Below are 22,954 nucleotides of genomic sequence, written 5' to 3'. Positions count from 1 at the left end.
TTAACTCAGCCACTTCCTGGCTATGTGAACTTAAGGAAGGTAATTAACTTCCCTGTGCCTGTTTTTGCTCATTCATAAAAGGGTGGTAGCAATCATACCTACTTCAAAGGGTGAGGTGAGAATTAAATGAGATAACAGCCCATTTTGAAGATGGCAGAGGAGTAGGAGACTGAAATATCATTGGGTCCCAGGAGTTCAGCTAGATAGTTATCAAACCATTCTGAACACCTACAAACTCAACAAGAGATAGAAGAGGAAAAGAGCAGCAATTCTAGGAAAAGAAAATCGACCACTTTCTGGAAGGTGGGACTTGCAGAGAAGTGAATCTGAAGCTATGGAAGATAGACTGTATGGGGGAAGGGCCGTCTCCCGGCAAGTGGTAGAGCAGCAGAGCATAAAATCAGAACTTTCAGAGGTCTGCTCCACTGAGGGATGTCACTCCAGAAGTTAAGCGGGGGTGGGGGTGGGGGGAGGTGAAGCCCTTGCGGGGACACTGTGGTCTCAGGACCTATGGGATCACAGAAAGACCAGGTGTTTCCTGCCCAGGTATCAGGGCAGGAAAGCCAGCTGTAGAGACAGAGCTGAGGAGTGAGCTCTCAGCTCAGAGTTACCTTAAACTGTGATCTGAGGCACAGTCAAGGCACGGCTCATCGAGCAGGGACCCCACAAGTTGCAGATCCAGGGAGGCTCACCTTCCTCCTCTGGGAGAAGTGGCACGGGAGTGTGTAGCAGGAATCTGCTGGGTTTGAAGACTCCAAATGGGGACATACACCAGAGATAAAAATGCTCGGTCACAGGCCGGGTGAGCTTGGAGCTCCCCCGGAGAGCAGGGAGAGGGAGGGATTGACTACTTTTCTCTGATGACGCACTGAGGAATGGGGCCCCAAGCTCTCGGCTCCTCTGGGTGGAGACTGGGAGGACGCCATCTTCATTCCCATCCAGCAAAGTGGTACGGAGCGCTTCAGGGAACAAAAGTGCCAGAGATTGAACCCAAGCAGATTTCTTAGCCTGGCCCCTGGCAAGGTCGGTGCAATTCCTCCTTGGGCAAAGACATTTCAGAATCATGGCAACAGGCCCCTCCTCCAGAAGATCAGCAAGAACATCCATCAGGACCAAGGTCTCCTGTCACTGAGAACTGTGGAACTCTAGAGCTAGGGGAAAGCAAAACATAGAATTCATGGCTTTTTTCCCCATGATTCTTTAGCCTTGAAAAGTTAAATTTTTTGAATTTTATTTTTTTCTTATTCTATTTTTTAAAATTTTCCTCTTTCCTCTTTTAACCTTTTAAAACTATTTTATATTATGAATACCTTTCTAAAAAATCATTTTAAGTTTTCATAGTTATAGATATATTTTAGCCCTTCATTGTATTTAACCTTATTTTTTGTATACATATAGTTTTTTTCCTCTTTAAAATTTTGGGATACAATTTCTTCTAGTAGATCAAATATACCCTAAGTCTAGCTCCAGCCTGATCACATTCTCTCATTTTTTTTTTTCATTTTCCCAACCAACTTACCAATTCATTTATTAGAATCTTTTAAAATTTTCATCTTTACAGCCATATTCCATCCCTTCATCGTGTTTACCTTTATTTTTGTATACATATATTTTTCTTTCATTAAAATTTTGAGAGGTAGTTTCCTCTAAGAGACCAGAATACACCCAAAATCAAGTGGGTGGCTCTGTTTTATTCATCAGTCTAACATATGTATTTTTTTTTAATTTTTTTTGTTTTTTCCCCCTTTCTTCTCACCCTGGTTTCAGGTCTCTTCTGATTTGGTTAGCATATATTTTTCTGGGGTCTTTGCCACACTTTTAGTATTTTGTTCTCTCAAATTTATTCTTATCTGAATAAAATGACATGGCAGACAAACACACCACAAAAAAAAGAACACAACGCAGTACCAGTGGCTAGGGACCTAATCAATATGGACATTAGTAATATGTCAGAACTAGAGTTCATGCTATTTGTTACGTTCCACAAATAAGTGAAACCATGTGGTAATTGACTCTCCCTGCTTGACTTATTTCACTCAGCATAATATCTTCCAGTCCCATCCATGTTGCTACAAAAGTTGGGTATTCATCCTTTCTGATGGGGGCACAATACTCCATAGTGTATGTGGACCACATCTTCCTTATCCATTTGTCCGTTGAAGGGCATCTTGGTTCTTTCCACAGTTTGGCGACCGCGGCCATTGCTGCTATAAACATTGGGGTACAGTTGGCCCTTCTTTTCACGACATCTGTATCTTTGGGGTAAATACCCAGTAGTGCAATTGCAGGGTCATAGGGAAGATCTATTTTTAATTTCTTGAGGAATCTCCACACTGTTCTACAAAGTGGCTGCACCAACTTGCATTCCCACCAATAGTGTAAGAGGGTTCCCCTTTCTCCACATCCCCTCCAATACATGTTGTTTCCTGTCTTGTTAATTTTGGTCATTCTGAGTGGTGTAAGGTGGTATCTCAATGTGGTTTTAATTTGAATCTCCCTGATGGCTAGTGATGATGAACATTTTTTCATGTGTCTGATAGCCATTTGTATGTCTTCATTGGAGAAGTGTCTGTTCATATCTTCTGTCCATTTTTTATATGATTATCTGTTTTGTGTGTATTGAGTTTGAGGAGTTCTTTATAGATCCTGGATATCAACCTTTTGTCTGTACTGTCATTTGCAAATATCTTCTCCCATTCCGTGGGTTGCCTCTTTGTTCTGTTGACTGTTTCCTTTGCTGTGCAGAAGCTTTTGATTTTGATGAAGTCCCAAAAGTTCATTTTCGCTTTTGTTTCCTTTGCCTTTGGAGACGTATCTTGAAAGAAGTTGCTGTGGCTAATATCGAAGAGATTACTGCCTATGTTCTCCTCTAGGATTCTGATGGATTCCTGTCTCATGTTGAGGTCTTTTATCCATTTTGAGTTTATCTTTGTGTATGGTGTAAGAGAATGGTCGAGTTTCATTCTTCTACATATAGCTGTCCAATTTTTCCAGCACCATTTATTGAAGAGACTGTCTTTTTTCCACTGTATATTTTTTCCTGTTTTGTCGAAGATTATTTGACCATAGAGATGAGGGTCCATATCTGGGCTCTCTACTCTGTTCCACTGTTCTATGTGTCTGTTTTTATGCCAGTACCATGCTGTCTTGGTGATAACAGCTTTGTAGTAAAGCTTGAAATCAGGTAACGTGATGCCCTCAGTTTTATTTTTGTTTTTCAACATTTCCTTAGCAATTCGGGTCTCTTCTGAGAGGAGAAGGGAGTTGAGGGAAATTGGAAGGGGAGGTGAACCATGAGAGACTATGAACTCTGAAAATCAATCTGAGGGATTTGAACGGGCGAGGGGTGGGAGGTTGGGGGAACCAGGTGGTGGGTATTAGAGAGGGCACGGATTGCATGGAGCACTGGGTGTGGTGCAAAAACAAGGAATACTGTTACACTGAAAATAAATTTTAAAAATATTAAAAAAAAAAAAAAGAACTAGAGTTCATAATGACAATTAAGGTCCTAGCTGGGCTTGAAAAAGGCATGGAAGATATCAGAGAATCCCCTTCTAGAGAAATAAAATACTGTCCCGAAGAAATAAAGGAACTAAAATTTAACCAAGTTGAAATTTTAAAAAGGCTATTAATGAGGTGCAATAAAAAATGAAGGTTCTTACTGCTAGGATAAATGAGGCAAAAGAGAGAATTATTGACAGAGAAGATTAAATGACAGAGAATAAAGAAGCTGAGCAAAAGAGACAAACTACTGGACCACAAGGGGAGAATATGAGAGATAAGTGATACCATAAGATGGAAAAAAATTAGAATAATTGATACCCCAGAAGAAGAAGAAAGAGAGAGAGGGGCAGAAGGTATATTGGAGTAAATTATAATAGAGAAGTTCCCTAATACAGCAAAGGGAACAAGCATCAAAATCCAGGAGGCACAGAGAAACCTTCTCAAAATCAATAAAATTAGGTCTACACCCCGTCATCTAATAATAAACCTTACAAGTCTTAATGACAAAGAGAAAATCCTGACAGTAGCTTGGGATAAGAGGTCTATAACATACAATGGTAGAAATATTAGATTGGCAGCAGGCCTATCCACAGAGACCTAGGAGGCCAGAAAGGACTGCCATGATATATTCAGAGCACTAAACAAGAAAAATATGCAGCCAAGAATACTATATCCAGCTAGGCTGTCATTGAAAATAGAAGGAAAGATAAAAAGCTTCCAAGATAAACAAAAACTAAAAGAATTTGCAAACACCAAAATAGCCCTACAGGAAATATTGAAAGGTATTGAAAAGAGTCTTCCAAGTAAAGAGAGAGACTAAAAGTAATAGACCAGAAAGCAACAGAGACAATATACAGTAAAAGACACCTTACAGGCAATAAACAGAACTAAATTTATATCTGTCAGTACTTACCCTGAATGTAAATGGGTTAAATGCCCCAATCAAAAGACAAGGGGTATAAGAATGGAAAAAAAAACACACACACACACAAAACACAAGACCATTGATATGCTGTCTATAAGAAACTCATTTTAGACCCAAACACCTCCAGATTTAAAGTGAGGGGGCGGAAAACAACTTACCACCCTAATGGACATCAAAAGAAAGCTGGGATGGCAATCCTTATATCAGATCAATTAGATTTTTAAGTCAAAGACTATAATAAGAGATGAAAAAGGACACTACATCCTACTCAAAGGGATACAAGAAGATCTAACAATTTTAAATATCTATACCCCTATCATGGAAGCAGCCAACTATATAAACCAATTAATAACAAAATCAAAGAAACACATCAACAATAATACAATAATAGTAGGGGATTTTAACACCCCCTTCAGTGAAATGGACAGATCATCTAAGCAAAAGATCAACAAGGAAATAAAGGCTTTAAATGACACACTGAACCAGATATATTCAGAACATTCCATCCCAAAGCAATGAAATAAACATTCTTTTTTTTTTTTAATTCTTTTTTATTTTTTTACTTGACAGAGATCACAAGTAGGCTGAGAGGCAGGCAGAGAGAGAGAGAGAGAGGGAAGTAGGCTCCCCGCTGAGCAGAGAGTCCAACGTGGGGCTTGATCCCAGGACCCTGGGATCATGACCTGAGCCGAAGGCAGCGGCTTTAACCCACTGAGCAACCAGGTGCCCCTGAATACACATTATTCTCTAGTGAGCATGGAACATTCTCCAGAATAGATCTCATTCTGGGATGAGATCTTAACTGGTACCAAAAGACTGAGATCATTCCCTGCATATTTCCAGACCACAATCTCTGAAGCTAGAACTCAGTCACAAGAGGAAAGTTGGAAAGAACCCAAATACATGGAGACTATAGAGCATCCTACTAAAGAATGAACACGTCAACCAGGAAATTAAAGAATTTAAAAAATTCATGGAAACAAATGATAATGAAAACACAATGGTTCAAACTCTGTGGGACACAGCAAAGACGGTCCTGAGAGGAAAGTATATAGTGATACAAGCCTTTCTCAAGAAACAAAAGTCTCAAGTACACAGTCTAACCTTATATCTAAAGGAGCTGGAGAAAGAACAAAGAAATCCTAAACCCAGCAGGAGAAGAGAAATTATAATAAAGATCAGAGCAGAAATCAATGAAATACAAACCAAAAGAACAGTAGAACAAATCAACAAAACTAAGAGCTAGTTCTTTGGAAGAATTAATAAGATTGATAAACCACTGGCCAGACTTATCAAAAAGAATCGAGAAAGGACCCACACTAATAAAATCATGAATGAAAGAGGTGCGATCGCAACCAACACCAAAAAAATACAAACAATTATAAGAATATATAATGAGCAACTATTCGCCAGCAAATTTGACAATCTGGAAGAAATGAATGCATTCCTAGAGACACATACATAACCAAAACTGAACCACGAAGACACAGATAACCTGAACAGACCCATAAACAGTAAGGAGATTAAAGCAGTCATCAAAAATCTGCCAACAAACAAGAACTCAGGGCCAGACAGCTTCCCAGGTGAATTCTACCAAACATTTAAAGAAGAATTAATTCCTATTCTCCTGAAACTGTTCCAAAATATAGAAACGGAAGGAAAACTTCCAAACTCATTTTATGAGGCCAGCATCACCTTGATCCCAAAACCAGACAAAGACCCCATCAAAAATGATAATTACAGATCAATATCCTTGATGAACACGGATGCAAAAATTCTCACCAAAATACTAGCCAATAGGATCCAACAGTACATCAAAAGGATTATTCACCACAACTAAGTGGGATTTATTCCAGGGATGCAAGTTTGGTTCAACATCCACAAATCAATCAGTGTGATACAATACATTAATAAAAGAAAGAACAAGAACCATATGATGCTCTCAATAGGTGCTGAAAAAGCATTGGCAAAGTACAGCATCCCTTCCTGATCAAAACTCTTCAGAGTGTAGGGAAAGACGGCAAATACCTCAATATTATCAAAGCCATCTATGAAAAACCCACTGCAGATATCATTCTCAATGGAGAAAAACTGAGAGTTTTTCCACTAAGGTCAGGAACATGGCAGGGATGTCCATTATCAACACTGCTATTCAACATAGTACTGGAAGTCCTAGCCTCAGTAATCAGACAACGAAAAGAAATTAAATGCATCCAAATTGGCAAGAAAGTCAAACTCTCACTCTTTGCAGATGATATGATACTTTATGTGGAAAACCCAAAAGACTCCACTCCAAATCTGCTAGAACTTGTACAGGAATTCAGTAAAGTGTCAGGATATAAAAACAAAATCAGTTGCATTTGTATACATCAACAACAAGACAGAAGAAAGAGAAATTAAGGAGTTGATCCCACTTACAATTGCACCCCAAATCATAAGATACCTAGGAATAAACCTAACCAAAGAGGCAAAGAATCTGTACTCAGAAAACTATAAAGTACTCTTGAAAGAAATTTAGGAAGACAAAAAGAAATGGAAAAACGTTCCATGCTCATGGATTGGAAGAACAAATATTGTGAAAATGTCTATGCTACCTAAAGCAATCTACACATTTAATGCAATCCTTATCAAAGTACCATCATTTGTTTTCAAAGAAATGGAACAAATAATCCTAAAATTTATATGGAACCAGAAAAGACCTCGAATAGCCAGAGGAATATTGAAAAAGAAAGCCAAAGTTGGTAGCCATCACAATTCTAGACTTCAAGCTCTGTTACAAATCTGTCATCATCAAGACAGTATGGTACTGGCACAAAAACAGACACATAGATCAATGGAACAGAATAGAGAGCCCAGAAATAGACCCTCAACTCTATGGTCAACTAATCTTCGACAAAGCAGGACAGAATGTTCAATGGAATAAAGACAGCCTCTTCAACAAATGATGTTGGGAAAATTGGACAGCCACATGCCAAAAATGAAACTGGACCATTTCCTTACATCACACATGAAAATAGACTCAAAATGGTTGAAGGACCTCAATGTGAGAAAGGAATCCATCAAAATCCTCGAGGAGAACACAGGCAGCAACCTCTTTGACCTCAGCCACAGCAACTTCTTCCTAGGAACATCACCAAAGGCAAGGGAAGTAAGGGCAAAAATTAACTAGTGGGACTTCATCAAGATCAAAAGCTTTTGCACAGCAAAGGAAACAGTCAACAAAACCAAAAGACAACTGACAGAACGGGAGAAGATATTTGCAAATGACATATCAGATAAAGGACTAGTATCCAAAATCTATAAAGAGCTTATCAAACTCAACACCCAAAGAACAAATAATACAAACAAGAAATAGGCAGAAGACATGAACAGACATTTCTGCAAAGAAGACATCCAGATGGCCAAGAGACACATGAAAAAATGCTCCACATCACTCAGCATCAGGGAAATACAAATCAAAACCACAATGAGATACCACCTCACACCAGTCAGAATGGCTAAAGTTAACAAGTCAGGAAACGACAGTTGTTAGCGAGGGTGCAGAGAAAGGGGAACCCTCCTGCACTGTTGGTGGGAATGCAAGCTGGTGCAACCACTCTGGAAAACAGCATGGAGGGTCCTCAAAAAGTTGAAAATAGAGCTACCTTACAAGCTAGCAATTTCACTACTGGGTATTTACCCTAAAGCTACAAACGTAGTGATCCGAAGGGGCATGTTCACCTGAATGTTTATAGCAGCAATGTCCACAATAGGCAAACTATGGAAAGAACCTAGATGTCCATCACCAGATGAATGGATCAAGAAGATGTGGTATATATCTACAATGGAATACTATGCAGCCATCAAAAGAAATGAAATCTTGCCATTTGTGACGACGTGGATGGAACTAGAGGGTATTATGCTTAGCAAAATAAGTCAATCGGAGAAAGACAACTATCATATGATCTCCCTGATATGAGGAAGTGGAGATGCAACGTGGAGGTTTTAGGGGTAGGAAAACAATAAATGAAACAAGATGGGACCAGGAGGGAGACAAACCATAAGAGACTCTTAGTGTCACAAAACAAACTGAGGGGGATCGGGGGGAGGGGGGAGGGAGAGGGTGGTGGGGTTATGGACATTGGGGAGGGTATGTGCTATGGTGAGTGCTGTGGAGTGTGTAAACCTGGTGATTCACAAACTAATAATACATTATATGTTTAAAATTTTTAAAATTTTAAAAAACATTAAATTTTTTAAAAATTTAAAAATTTGAAAAATTCAAAACACAGTATTTAATCTGTGTCTGGCTTCCTTCACTTAGCATAAAGTTCTTGACATTTATCCATGTTGGTACATGGGTCAGGAACTCATTCCTTTTCATCATTGACTATTATTCCAGTTGTATGAATATCGCTATTTATTTTCTGTTTACCCTGTCTGTTGTACTTCTTTTCCTCTATTCTTGCCTTCTTTTATGTTCATTGAATACTTTCTAGAATTCCATTGTAATTCATCAATTGGCTTCTTACATACACTTCCTTGCTTCACTTCCTAGTGATTGCCCTAGAAATCAGACTCTCAAACTTCTCTGAACTCAACTGAGACTTAATATAATTCTACTTTATGTAAAATGTGTGATTCTTATAACTCTACATTTCCACTTACCTCCTTTGTTCTTAATGTTATAGTTTTAATTTGTATACATCTATGTTGACTTTTTTTCTTTTAGCACTTTACGAACACTGGTCCCCATGATTTCTGAGGATGTGTCCATAGTCACTGGAATCTTTGTTTCTCTGTATATAATGTATCAGATTCTTCTGAATGTTTTCAATATTTCCTCTTTATTTTTAGTTTTCACAAGTCTGACTATGATATAGCTTGACATGATTTTCTTTGTTTATCCTGATTGGAGTTCTTCGTGAATCTTTAAATAATGTCTTTTAGCAAATTTGGGGACATTTTTGCTATTTATTTCTTTAAATAAAAGGTCCTGTTTTCTCCTTATTCTCCTTCTGGGGCTCCAATTACCCATGTCAGACCTTTGGATATTGTTCCACAGATACCCGTGACTAAATCATTTAAAAAATATTTTTCCTGTGGTACCTGGGTGGCTCAGTGGGTTAGACCTCTGCCTTCACCTCTGGTCATGATCTCAGGGTCCTGGGACCGAGCCCCATATCAGGCTCTCTGCTTGGCAGGGAGCCTGCTTCCCCTTCTCTCTCTGCCTGCCTCTCTGCCTACTTGTAATCTCTCTCTGTCAAATAAATAAATAAAATCTTTTTAAAAATATATTTTCCCTTCTTTCCTTCAAATTAGATAGTTTTGATTGCTGTGTCATCAAATTGACTTTTCAGTCATTTCTATTCTGCTGTCAAGTTGTCCAATACATTTTAATTTACAATAACATACTTTTTAGTTCAAGAAGTTCTATTTTATTTCATAATTTCTTATTTCTGCTGAGATTTTCCATCTGTTGTTCTAAAACAATGAGTACATTTCCTTATCTCCATGAGTTACTACAATAGTTCTAATAGGTGTTTTACATATTTATCAGCTAAATCCAACATAAGTCATTTTAAGGTTGGTGTATATTGATTCTCTTTTTTTCTTAGTACAGAATCACATTTTCCTATTTCTTTGGAAGTCTAGAAATTTTTTATTTTATGTGGATACTATGAACCTTGTAGAAGCTCTTGATTTTGCTATATTCCTCTAGAGAGTGTTGATCTTTTTTGTTTGATCAGGCAATTACTTAGCTGAGCTCCATGTCTAAACTCTGCCTTTCCTGCAAGGACAACAGCTAAAGTCTCTCTTCAATACTTCTAGACTCAGCTAGTCTTCTTGGAGTTACCTCGAGTGAAGGTATCAAGTATGTGGTTAGTTAAATACATGGATCTAGATCTCAGGAGCAAAATTTGGACAAGAGATGAAATATTGAGAGGAATAAACATATAGATGGTAGGTGAAGTCAAGAGCTGTCATAACACAGACTGGGTAGCTTAAACCACAGAAATTTGTTTTCTCACAATTCTGGAGGCTAAAAGTCTGACAGCAAGGTATTGATAGCTTTGGTTTCTTCTGAAGTCTTTCTCCCTGTCTTGTAGATAGTCATCTGTGTCAAAATTTCCTCTTCTTATAAGGACACTAAATTTCCAGAGTCAGCATCAGACACCAGAGCTTAGGTCAGTCTGCCACCATTTCAGAGACTAATCAAAGTCCTAGAGCTCCCATACCTCTGAGCGACCTGCTACAAATTGGTAGTTCCCACAACCCCCCGCCTTGATAATTTGCTAGAATGGCTCACAGAACTCAAGAAAGCACTTTTCTTACTATCACTAGTTTCTTATAAGGGAAAAAATGGCCAGCCAGATGAAGAGGTACATAGGGCAGGATCCTAAAGGATCATAAGAACAGGAAACTCTGTCCCCAGGGAACTGGAAATATAGCACACTCCTGAAATATATATGTGTTCACTAATCTGAAAGTTCTCCAAACCCCATAGGTAGGGGGTTTTATGGAGGCTTCATTACATAGGCATGATTGATTAAATCATCAGCCATTGTTTATTAACTCAATCTCTATCCCCTCTCCTCCCTGGATGTCAGATGTAGGTGGAGGGAGGCTGCGATTTCCAACCCTCTAATCAAGCCTTGATCTTTCTGGCAACACATTCCCATTCTGAAGCTCTCCTAGGGTCCCTCGCCATCAATCATCTCACTGGCATACAAAAAGATACTCTTAGGATTCGGGTAAGTTCTTATGGCAGGAATCAACACGGACAAAGACCAAATAGATATTCATTATATCGTAATATCAAAACCACGTTCATAGATTGAAAAACTCAGCATTGTTAAGGCATCGGTCCTCAGCCAACAGATTTAGTGTAATCAGAATAGAAAAATCCGGGGCACCTGGGTGGCTCCGTGGGTTAAGCCACTGCCTTCGGCTCAGGTCATGATCTCAGGGATCTGGGATCGAGTCCCACATCGGGCTCTTTGCTCGGCGGGGAGCCTGTTTCCCTCTCTCTCTCTGCCTGCCTCTCCGTCTACTTGTCATCTCTCTCTATCAAATAAATAAATAAATAATCTTAAAAAAAAAAAGAATAGAAAAATCCGTTTAACAGGTGAATTTTTGTAGAAATTGACAATCTGGTTTTAAAGTTTATATGCAAATGAAAAAGTTGTAGAATAGCCAAAATTACCTTGGGGGGGAAGAAAAGCGACACAAAGTTGTAAGACATTTCGAAACTGGCTGTAAAGAAACAGAACTATTTCCCTTATTTGCACCTGAGACTTGACATCAGTTCCCCACAAACCAAGGCATCTTTCGTGCAGGAAGAAAACAAACATCATTGAAACAACTTAAGTCAAAGCCTTCCCAGAAATGCAAGTTGTGATGTTATTCTGTCATCCATAGCAGAGAGCATAGCCAAGGCAATAGAAAGTTCTTGATCTCAGAAGAAAATAACGGGCCTATTGTAGATTGAGTTTCCAATTCTGTTTACTTTCATCCATTATTTCTCAAAGCCTATTACGTGGTAACGGTGTCTCACAAAAAAAAAAAAAAAAAAAAAAAAAAGGAAAAGAAAAGAAGGGGAATTCTTTTTTAATTTTTAAGATTTTTTTTTAAAAGATTTTTATTTATTTATTTGACAGAGAGAGATCACAGTAGACAGAGAGGCAGGCAGAGAGAGAGGGAAGCAGGCTCCCTGCTGAGCAGAGAGCCCGATGCGGGACTCGATCCCAGGACCCTGAGATCATGACCTGAGCCGAAGGCAGCGGCTTAATCCACTGAACCACCCAGGCGCCCAATTTTTAAGATTTTTTAAAAAATTTATTTGTTTGATAGAGAAAGAGAGAGCACACAGTTGAGGGGGAGGGGCAGAGGAAGAAAGAGAAGCAGGCTCCCCACTCAGCGTGGAGCCTGACTAGGGACTTGATCCCAGGACTCCGGGATCATGACCTGAGCAAAGGCAGATGCTTAACCAAATGAGCCACCCAGGCGCCTCATAAAGAAGGGAATTCTTCTTCTTCTTCTTCTTTTTTAAGATTTTGTTTATTTATTTGAGAGAGAAAGCGAATGCAAGCACGAGCAGGGGAGAGGCGGAGCGAGAAGAGAGCCCAGTGAGCAGGGACTCCGACTTGGGGGCTGCGTCTCAGGACCCGAGCCCGGCAGACACTTAACCAGACTGCCACCCACGTGCCCCAAGAAGGGAATTCTTAACCAGATGAATGTGGAGAGTGCTGAGTGCAACAAATTTTGATTTACCGCCACAAAACTTCCCAGAACCTTTAATATGCTAATGTGAACTGTAAGTCTCCAAGATGACAGAGAGTGAGTAGACCTTTGTGTTTGGAAACCCTTTTAAAAATTCACTAGTGTTCAGTGGAACAACATACTTTGAAAAATGCTATCTCAGGTCAATGGGAAAATGCTGCAAATATAAATTTATTATTTACTTTCTGCCTCGAAAAGGAAGAGCTAATCCTCAAGCTTATTAAAGCAAGCCTTATATTTTAGGTGATATGAAGCATCTACTTTTTAACAACAACAATAAAAACCCATAGACTGAGCAGCAAGGAGACGTGCTTTCTTCTAAATATCTGTGTGAAGTTGGGCCAGTATTGCTTTAATCCCTTCTATAATCCAATTTGTTTCCTAAAGCCGTAAAAGCAGAATTCCCCTAGGCACAGAGTTCTTTGTGGTGGCCAAACAGACGACAGTTGAATAACACAGAATTAAAGAGAATACAAATGTTAGGATGGAAATCCCCAGACTGTCTGGTTAGAAATTCCCTGCAACTGTCCTGGTTCCTGCTCTTTGAGTACTAACCACAGTATGACCTTGGGTCTGGTTCCAGCATCCGCTCAGGCAGAACAAGCTCAAAAGTGCATGTTGCTGGGCAAAGCCACCAGGGATGGGGCAAACCAGCAAAGCCAAAGAAGGGTCCACTTGGCGGGCTTCCCACCCCCAGATGCACTCCCTCAAACGTCCCCTCCTCAACCAGGCCTACAGGAAAAGCTATGTGGAAAAAGAAGCAGGGAAGGATCTTTTTTTTTTTTTTTTTTTAAGATTTTATTTATTTATTTATTTGACAGAGATCACAAGTAGGCAGAGAGGCAGGCAGAGAGAGAGAGGAGGAGGAGGAAGCAGGCTCTCTGCTCTGCAGAGCAGAGAGCCCGATGCGGGACTCAATCCCAGGACCCTGAGATCTTGACCTGAGCTGCAGGCAGAGGATTTAACCCACTGAGCCACCCAGGCGCCCAGGGAAGGATCTTTTAAGCACCTACAGTTATAAAACCACAAATAATCTAGATGATTAGAGGGAGAATTTGAAGGAAGGCTGAAGAGTTGGTGAGAGTACACGTTCCAAAATCTCTTTCAAAATCTTTCACCATTTTTTTCATTTTATCTTGTTACTGTGACCCCCACTAATTAAAGACTCATTTAATGTACATTCGTTTTAGAAAATAGGAAATATCTCTAGTAAGGCTAAACAGCTATTAAACATCTATCTGAAGTGTGAATTCACTCAACCGGGGCACTTTCCTCTTCACACTTGAAATCACGTGCACTGGGACTAGGGCTGTGAATGCCAGTATCGAGAGGGTAAGACCTTGCATGTCGCTGGAGGACGGCGCGGTGAAGACCAGGTATGGAAGAGACACACAGGGACAGAGACGTACCAAAATGTAAGTGTGAAAAAGGAAGATGTTAAAGACAAATTATCCAATTCCAAATGCCTCCTAAGGCCTATCCTTCTCCCATTTCTTCTTCCTCTCTCCTTCCTCTTAGGCTGTCCTGCTCAAGGGAACCAGGCAACCTGGGACCATGGTTAGGCTAGATCCTCGAATTTAGTTTTTTATAAGCTAATCTGACAAGCCAAGAAGCACCTATGTTATGATGGCTAAGCACACTCCAAATTCCTAAGGGCCTCTTCACAAGAGAAACCTTCTGGAATATAATCCGTCCATGAGCTGGGAATCTCCAACGACATCCTGTCAGTAAATACTGACGAGGTGCCTTCGATGTGCAGGCCTTGCTAAGTGCTGAAGGTACAATAGACAGTAAAAGACACCATCCCGATTCTCACAAAGTTAATCATCCTATTCATATTTCAAAGGTTCCTCTGAGGTGCAGTGAGTAGGCTGGCGGGAAACAAGATTGGAGCCAGAAGATTAGTTAGGAGGCCCCTTCAGAAATGCAAGGAAGGACTTGATCCTCAACCTTCTTTGGGGTGGAAGGCATCAGCAAGACAGTAGTCTTATATATTTTTAGTGGAATTTACACATTGATTAGTGGAATAATGGGGACTCTGCCTCTAGGATTACAATGAATAACTGGTTTGGTTTTACTATTCTACACCAACACCTGTCCGTCTTTGGTTGAGGCCTGTTCCGTCTCTAGCCTTCAGGCAGAACGTCCAGGTGCTAGCCGTTGGAGGCCCTGCCCTGTAACTGCAGTGGCAAGGGCAGGACAGTACGGTTAGGGCATATGTATCTGCTACGCTCCCCCAGTGGGGGCGGGCAGTGACTTCTAGATCCCTCCATAGGTTACAGGAAGACCACAAAACCAGGGAAGTGTCTTGGGCCCATCTACTTAGACACCTCTCTCAGCCATTTCTCACCACCTACCCGGGTATTCCACATGCTCTGGTGACCCCCGTTTTGAGAAACAGAGCTCCAGTGCTTTGCATAGCACCTAGGGAAAGTAAAAACCGGCTGAAAGAACAGATGTAGAGTTCATTTGTAGAACAGCGTATGCTCATATTCTCCATCATGTCAGTCTTTGTTTCAGTTCTTAATTTTCTCTCCTCTTAATCTTGGGACTTCGTTTTGGCCAATGGACATTAGCAAACACGACGCAAGTGGAGACCTGATAAGGGCTTGAGCACTGCAGCTTTCTCTCTTGGAAAACTGCCACGGTCATGTGGGGAAGCCTGGTCCAAACTCCCTGAGGATGAGAGATCATGGAGAGGGCAGCCCAGCTAGCTGTCCTGGTCATCCCAGCTGAGGCCAGCATGCAGGAGACCTGCCAGCTGAGTGCAGCCTTATGAGAGAGCCCAGGCAAGACCAACAGAAGAACCACCCAGACCTGCCACAGGATCCTAAGAAATAACTGTTGTGTAAGCCGAAGCTGGGCATGTTTTCTTATGCAGCAACTGGTAACTGAAAGGTATGACTTATTTTCAAGGCCCTCCTCTGAATATCCTAGAAGAGCTCCATTCTAGTCCTGAAGGTCTTGAGCCAACTCTTCACACTGCTCTGCTTAGGTCTACCATGAGAGAAGGAAGAGCACCAGCTCTTGAATCCACCTTCTGTAACCAGAGCCTTCTGGACTACGTAGCTTTGGAAATTTACTTGACCTTTTCAGGCATCAGTTTTCAGCCTTAGAGCAGTTTCTCAAAATGGGGTCTGCTTGCATCACAATTATCTGGGGTTTTGTTAAACAGTAGGTTAAGCAGCTATTCTTAGAAAAGCCCCGAACTGGAAATAATGTCAACATCCATCAACTGGTGAAAGGATATATATATTCATACAGTGAAATACTTCCCAGCGATTAAAAAACCCACTATGAGGGGCGCCTGGGTGGCTCAGTGGGTTGGGCCTCTGCCTTCGGCTCAGGTCATGATCTCAGGGTCCTGGGATCAAGCCCCGCATCCGGCTCTCTGCTCGGTGGGGAGCCTGCTTCCTCCTCTCTCTCTGCCTGCCTCTCTGCCTACTTGTGATCTCTGTTTGTCAAATAAATAAATAAAAATCTTAAAAAAAAAAAAAAAACCCACTATGATATACTGAGCATGGTTGATTAATTGCTTGTGAATTTTAAACTGGGCTAGTCCCTGAATGAAGAAGATTAAAAACTGGGTGGGTATAGGGAAACCACTTTCTTCCCACAGGGTAGACTAAGAAGCAAAGAAAGGGGGCTTTCAGGGAGAGGAGAACATAGCATCTCAGCAAAAAGAAGCTGCCTGGGCTTTGATTGCTTCAGGTTCCCTCCAGAGGCCCAGCTATAAGCCTGCCTTGCATTCCGTGAGACACCCCTGCATCCTTCTAACAAATTCCCCCTTTCTTCTTTAAACTGACTTGACTTATATAGGGGAGTGTAGCGCTATCGTGTCTAACACAGTGCTTCTCCACTCCCTTCTGCAGATTTCCCTGAGAAATCCCTGCTCCAATTTTCATGAGGTTCTAGTAGGACAACCCACCATGGACACGCCTCCCAAGGGTGAACACACAATCCAGGCTGGCCGAGCTGGGCACCCTAATTCCCTGGCCGCAATGACTGGCTCGTATATGGGCACAAGACCCAAGAAAGGCCAATCAGTGTCTTCCCTAGAAATGATACAGGGAGCTGGAAATAAGTTTTTTCTGCTAATGTGGCTAAACTGAGACAATGTGAGCTTGGGACGCTGAATCACCATTTTACCCCTTTGTGAGGAGAGCCTGCCAGGAGGAAGAGGAAGAGAGAGTAAGAGAGAGACTGAGACAGAGACACCTCTGAAGACATGAAGACTTAGATTCCATCTTGCCTAAAGGCAGATCCATCCATTCCCAGAGTATCCTGTTATGTCAGCCAATAGATTTCTTTTATGTCTTTGTTTAACTCAGCTGGAACTAGGTTTCCATTCCCTGCAACCAAAACGGCCCTGGCTTAAATAAGTTCATTTGTATTATTACTCCACACCAAAATCCCCACGATGGAATAATGTATACAAATATGGGATCTTACAAAGTCTCAGAGTTTGGACAACTGTCCCTGTAGAATTAACAAGCCCATTGTTCTGGCAGGGCTTCCAAGTAGCCCTCATAACCCCTCCAGGTCCACCTGCTGAAGGTCCTTCAGTCTTTGGCCTCTCTTATGGGTTGAACTACGTCTCCTTCACCCCCCAAAATGAGAGAGATTAAAGTCCTCCTCCAGTACCTCAGAAGGTGAGCTTATTTGGAAATACGATGACTAAAGATGTGATCAGTTAAGATGAGGGTGGGTCCCTCATCCAGTATGACTCAGGTCCCTCCACAAAGACAGCCACAGGAAGACAGAGACGCATGGACAACAGCATGTAAAGATGGTGGAAGCACCTCCAAGTGGGGAAAACCAAGGACCACCAGAGCAAGGAGAGAGGCATCTGAAAGGGATTCTCCCTCAGAAGGGACCAAATCTGCCAAAACCTTGATTTTGGACTTCCAGCCTCCAGAACTGTGAGTAAAGAAATTCCTGTTATCTGAAGCCACCCGGAGTGTAGTATTTTGTTACGGCAGCCCGAGGCCACTAATACAGTCCCCAAACCAGGAAGTGCTGTCTGGGTGATGGCTGCTAAGCATCCACCAGCAAGTGAATCGAAGTCAGAAGGGGCTGCCTTCGCTGCCCGAGAAGAGGGTTGTAGTTCTCTTTAGGTCAGAAAAACTCTCCTTAGACCACCTTCCTACTCCACTACTCCCCTTTCAGTTTGCTTTTTTCCTACTCTAGGGTAACTGGAGACCTAGACGGAAACTCTGATAGGGTGGCCATAGTCAACCACAATGGAATTGAGCTCAGAGCCCAGTTTCCAAAGGACTCAAACATCTGAGGAAGAGCCATTCACTTGAAGTGGCGGGGGTTGGGAGGTTGGGGTACCAGGTGGTGGGTATTATAGAGGGCACGGATTGCATGGAGCACTGGGTGTGGTGAAAAAATAATGAATACTGTTTTTCTGAAACTAAATAAATTAATTTAAAAAAATTAAAATTATAATAAAAAAAAAAAAAAAGAAGAAGAAGCACATGTGTCGGCAGAGCCTGGGGCAAGACAGGAGCCCTACGCCTGGTACCGAGACCCTATTCCCCACCTGTGTCCGGGCAGTGTGTATCCTAACCACCCTGGAGAACGTGGGGCCCTCCTGCTCTTTTCCCAACAGCCAGCTCCACAACCCAACACTACCTCTGGACAGCGAACCCAGAGCACAGGAAAGGGAGGGAGACAGTGGGTTGGACAAGAAGTGAAGCACGCAGGGACAGAGCCTGGTATCTCCGTCCCAAGGACAGACACACAGAAGACTGCAGGTGGGCTAACTGTTCTCTGCAGCGAACTCACAGACGATGGGGACGACTCAGCTCAGCGCTGGCAGAGACGTAACCAGGCTAAGACTACACAGTCCTGCTGACAATGGAGTCTCAACGAGCTATAAGAGATTCAGAGGATGAGCTGGTAATTGTTACCCAATTATTCTCTCCTCTAGAGAGTTTCTTCTGCAAAGATCATAATCCCCTTTCTCATTCGCCAGCTCCTCACTCGGCCAGCTGGGAGACCCTTCCGCCCTGGACGCTCCTGCCCTCCAGCTAACCGTGGGAAGGGCTGCCCAGTGCATCTTCAGGCCCTGTCAAAGGGTGGGCGAGGGGAGGGGTTGGGGAGCCGTTTTCCTACAGACAAAGGATAACCTAAAGAGCAACAAAGGAGGAAGGTGTGGTTTTAGGAGAAAAAAAAAATCTCCTCCTAGGAGATGTTAGATACCTGATTCCCAGCAACGGCTCCATTAAATTGGCATTTATTGATTTAATGTGCAAGTGAAGTCTGTGCCAAGGAGTAGAGCAAACTGTTCTTAACCTTTAGTCCACACGGGTTTTAGTTACCGAAATTCCACCAGCAAGTGAATCGAAGTCAGGCTTCTCGGTGTGATGCAAGCCTCGCCCAACCAGTAGCTTCGGCCCTCCTCCCCTAAGCACGCCCCTTGCCCTGCCCCTGCCTCAGTGTCCTGTCTAGCCCCCGCTCTTCCCTTCACTCACCTCAAGCCCAACCTGAGCTCTCAATTTCTAGGTATCTCTGGGTATCTGGATCTAGGGAAGCTGTGGAGTAGGATCAAACCACATGAAACTCCTCCCCAGCTTAAGAAAGGTTAGTATATCCTAGGCCATCAAAGATGGTTCTTCAGGGGAGACCGTCATGGAGGAGAGAAATGCAATCCTGGGTTTGGAGCTGTTGGGTTTGTTGGGCTGTTTTATTTTGTTTTGTTTTTGCATTGCTTTCAGCTTTGGACATGGCACTTAAACATGTGTCAAGCCTTGAGACTGGAATTATCCTTAAGGACAACCCACTCCTACACCATGCACATGCCAACATTGCTGTAGGCCCAATGGAAATTCAGCCAAAAAACCCCAGGGGAACATACCATAGTTTTTGCCAGATGCTCTGTCCCCAGCTTTCTTCCACACTCCTGTCGCCACTCCCTGACCTTTTGCACTTTTCTAAAGGAAATATGAAATAGGCAAGAAAAAAAGGACTCCATTTCGTCCCTCTCACTCTCTCTTTTTTTCTTACAGACTTTGTAAGAAAAACCTCAGTGGCCCAGAACCTCCGTGTCTTAGTGGCCTAGGACTATAGTGGCCAGGTATGAACGACTCCGAAGTATACATCCACGGCCACGGTCAGTCTGCTCATTGTACATCTCACTCAGCACAAGAGAAAGAGAAAAAGGAAAGGAACCGCAGGACTAGAACCAGGCCCCTTCTGGGAAGCATCAGCAGAGAGAGAGAAAAGCAAGAACGGGAATTCCAAGAACAACTGGGGCCACCAGACACGCTCAGGTAAGTGGGGTGAAGGTCATCCCTGCTTATGCAAATGAACAGCATTGTTTTCCAAGTAATCACCTGGGAAGGCGATAACCTTATTTCAATAGAGAAACTCTTTGTAATAAATATTAGGAAGCTCTATGTTGCCTTGAGAATTTACATTTAGTTATTTTAGACATTCTCAGCAACTGCGAATACTTTCAGGTCATATTTGATGACAGGAACACGTCTCAAGTCATTTGGAGTAAAGCCTAACTAATAAGCTGGGCAATGACATTTTAGGTCAACATCTAGGTGTGGCTGGTTTCGTTATTATTTTTCCCCTGTGCCCTGCAAAACCGCTCAGAAGGGAGGCCAAGCTGGTAGGTCAGTGATCACCATGGCCGCTGCTAATGCAGCATTGACAGTGTTCAATCTGGTGTACTAAGTACTACTGACTAGCAGGGTCAGTGCCACTGGGAGGAAAGTCCTTATCCTCCGAAGACCTTGACTTTTCTGGGTGTGCGGCAGCCCTGTGCTTGGGTCCTGAGCCTTTCCTCCAATGCCCATCTGCCACCCAGTTCCCCATCAGAGGTACTTTGCCAGTCTCCTCAAACCTTGCAATCAACCCCAAGAGTAATCCCCCCCAGATACCCCCTAATTCCCCCTGCAGCTCAGAGCCCCACCCCACCTTAAACCACTCCAACGACAGAAAATAGATAAAGCAAAAAATGAACATCCCCTTCCCAATCTCACATGTTTAGGCTACTCCTGTTAATGGTTTAGTGTTCCTTCTAGACGGTTTCTCTTGGGGGATTCTACAGCATGCTCTTTTACCTAAATCAATATACAGATCTGGAATGCTCGAGGGAGTCCCTTGCAGTAGCTCCACTGGCACACCTCTGCAGAGACTTAAGCAGGCTGGGAATGCCTCGGGCCAAACTGCTTTCAATCCTACATCTGGAGATCTCTCATCCAGCTCTAAACCAAACCAGTCTCAGTTCTGGTGGGACCCAGGTGGGCTGTGGGACAAGCAAAGCTGTGCTGCTGGGCTTGCCCAAGAGCCATGTGGCAGAGTCAGCAGTGGTTGCTGGCTATCAGCCAGGAGTGCAAGGCCACGTTCTGTTCTGAACTCTGTCCTGGGCTGAGTCCCTCTGCTCTCCTACCTACTCACCTGGTGAAGACAGAGTTGGAGTAAGAGGGAGCCAGTTGGGAAGGTGCCCAGGGAACCAGTGCATAATGTAATGAAATGGGGAAAACTGTATAGATCAGCACTCTGCTCAGGGAGTGGCCTGAATGTTGTTTAAAGCAGTATTTTGATTAACTGCAAGGTATCAGGGGGACATAAGGACATTTCTACAGTATGTGTCTACTGGCTTGGTCTGCCCAGCATCCACTTCCTTGTCTTTGGGCACAAGAAATCAGTTTCCTTGGGGAACCACCTCCCCATGTTCAGTGCATGTGGTTTGGGAGTGGGACTCTTCCAGGCTCTAGGTGTTGGCATGTGACCAAAGCATGGCCAATCACAGCAATCAATCTCTCTGGTTATAGTAATTGATTACTGTTTGGGCAAATGACCAAAATCAATTCCATGATACTCAACTCTTTAGGGCGACAATTGAGAACTGTTAGACTCTTTCCACTGGGGCAGCCAAGAACTCCTAACAGCCTCTCGCCACCAACACTGGGGAAATCTTGCTAGGGAACAGGGCAGGAGAAGGACCAGAGATACAGGACAAAAGTGATGAGTCTGGATGACATCAGTTAAGCCTCAGGACCCAGAGAAGCCCAAAGAAAGATGTAGCCTTAGCCTTTTCCTTTAAGACAGTCAATACATCCTCATTTTTGCTTAAGTCTGATTATTTCCAGTCAATTATACTCAGGAAACACAAAACACCCTAGTTAGTATGACTACCGGTCGACAAAGATAATAAACTTGGGCTCTAATTCCACTGAGATGTGGAAATCTGGGGAGCTCCTTTTCTACCCTCCCCTCACAGAAGGTTCATCTGCTCATCTCTAAATAAATACTAAACAAATACTTAAAATAATACTCATTTGAAAGAGCACCAAGGTACGGCCTGCTAGCGACCTTCACATATCACGGTTCCGAGCCAGGAACCACAAGTGTGTGTGCACGTTCCATCTCTCTCCTCATTGCGTGGCCCTGAGGCCATCTCACAGCTTCCATAAGTCTGAATATAAGTCCTGGGAGGCTGACATAAGTTTGAGGAAGTGTTTAGAAATCCGTATGGCAGTGACAAGTGCAAATCAGGGCAAATCTGAACACTTGCCACCTTGGAAGGCTGAGGCTTTGCAGAGGAAGACATCCTGAGGGAAGAAAGTAGCACCTGATCTCAGAGTGAGGAGGCTCAGCTTGGAGAACATTTCAGCAGATCAGTGATGCCGAACAGAACTTCACCTGTTTGAGTGACAACTGAGAATGACCCAATAACTGAACTGACCTCCAGTCTCCCCCACTTCTCTCTCTCCTCACCTACCCCAACACAAGCAAACATTCTGGAACATTCCAAAATAATCACATGACCAAAGTAGGTAACCAATAGGAGACCACTACTGAGGATAACATAATTATACAATGGAACAGTCTTTCCAGACTTTTCAAGAAAATATGGGAACCTCAGTTCTTTTAAACATCTAAAATTTTCACATACCTGTTTCTCCACAATATGATCTGTTGGTTGAGAAGGTATTCAATGGAACAAGAATGAATTCAGTAGGGACACCTGGGGGGCTCAGCGGGTGGAGCGTCTGACTCTTGGTTTTAGCCAGGTCAATCCGGGTCCTGGGATCTGGCCCCAAGTCAGCCTTGCACTCCCTGACAAATCTGCTGGGGATTCTCTCTCTCTTCCTTTCCGCCTCCCTCAGCCCCTCCCTGCCCCCCATCCCCCACTCGTGCGCACGTGCACCCACGGGAGCGCGCGTCCCCGCCCCTCCCCCACGCGCTGGCGCTCTCTCAAAATGAATAAATAAAATCTTTTAAAAAAAGAGTTAATTC

General features: G+C 42.7%; 1 long non-coding RNA gene across 1 annotated transcript; it reads right to left on the bottom strand.

The window, feature by feature from the left end:
* Positions 1 to 1,407: 1,407 nt before the first annotated feature.
* LOC116570986 lies at positions 1,408 to 17,609 on the bottom strand. Its single transcript, XR_004277628.1, has 4 exons — positions 17,597 to 17,609; positions 15,675 to 15,681; positions 2,132 to 2,136; positions 1,408 to 1,464 (listed from the first exon to the last, which is right to left on the bottom strand). It is a non-coding gene; the product is annotated as an uncharacterized LOC116570986 (long non-coding RNA).
* Between the last annotated feature and the right edge of the window lie 5,345 nt (positions 17,610 to 22,954).

Source organism: Mustela erminea, chromosome 12 (assembly GCF_009829155.1).
Source record: "Mustela erminea isolate mMusErm1 chromosome 12, mMusErm1.Pri, whole genome shotgun sequence".
Classification (NCBI taxonomy): domain Eukaryota; kingdom Metazoa; phylum Chordata; class Mammalia; order Carnivora; family Mustelidae; genus Mustela; species Mustela erminea.
This window is presented reverse-complemented; position numbering and strand designations above follow the sequence as displayed.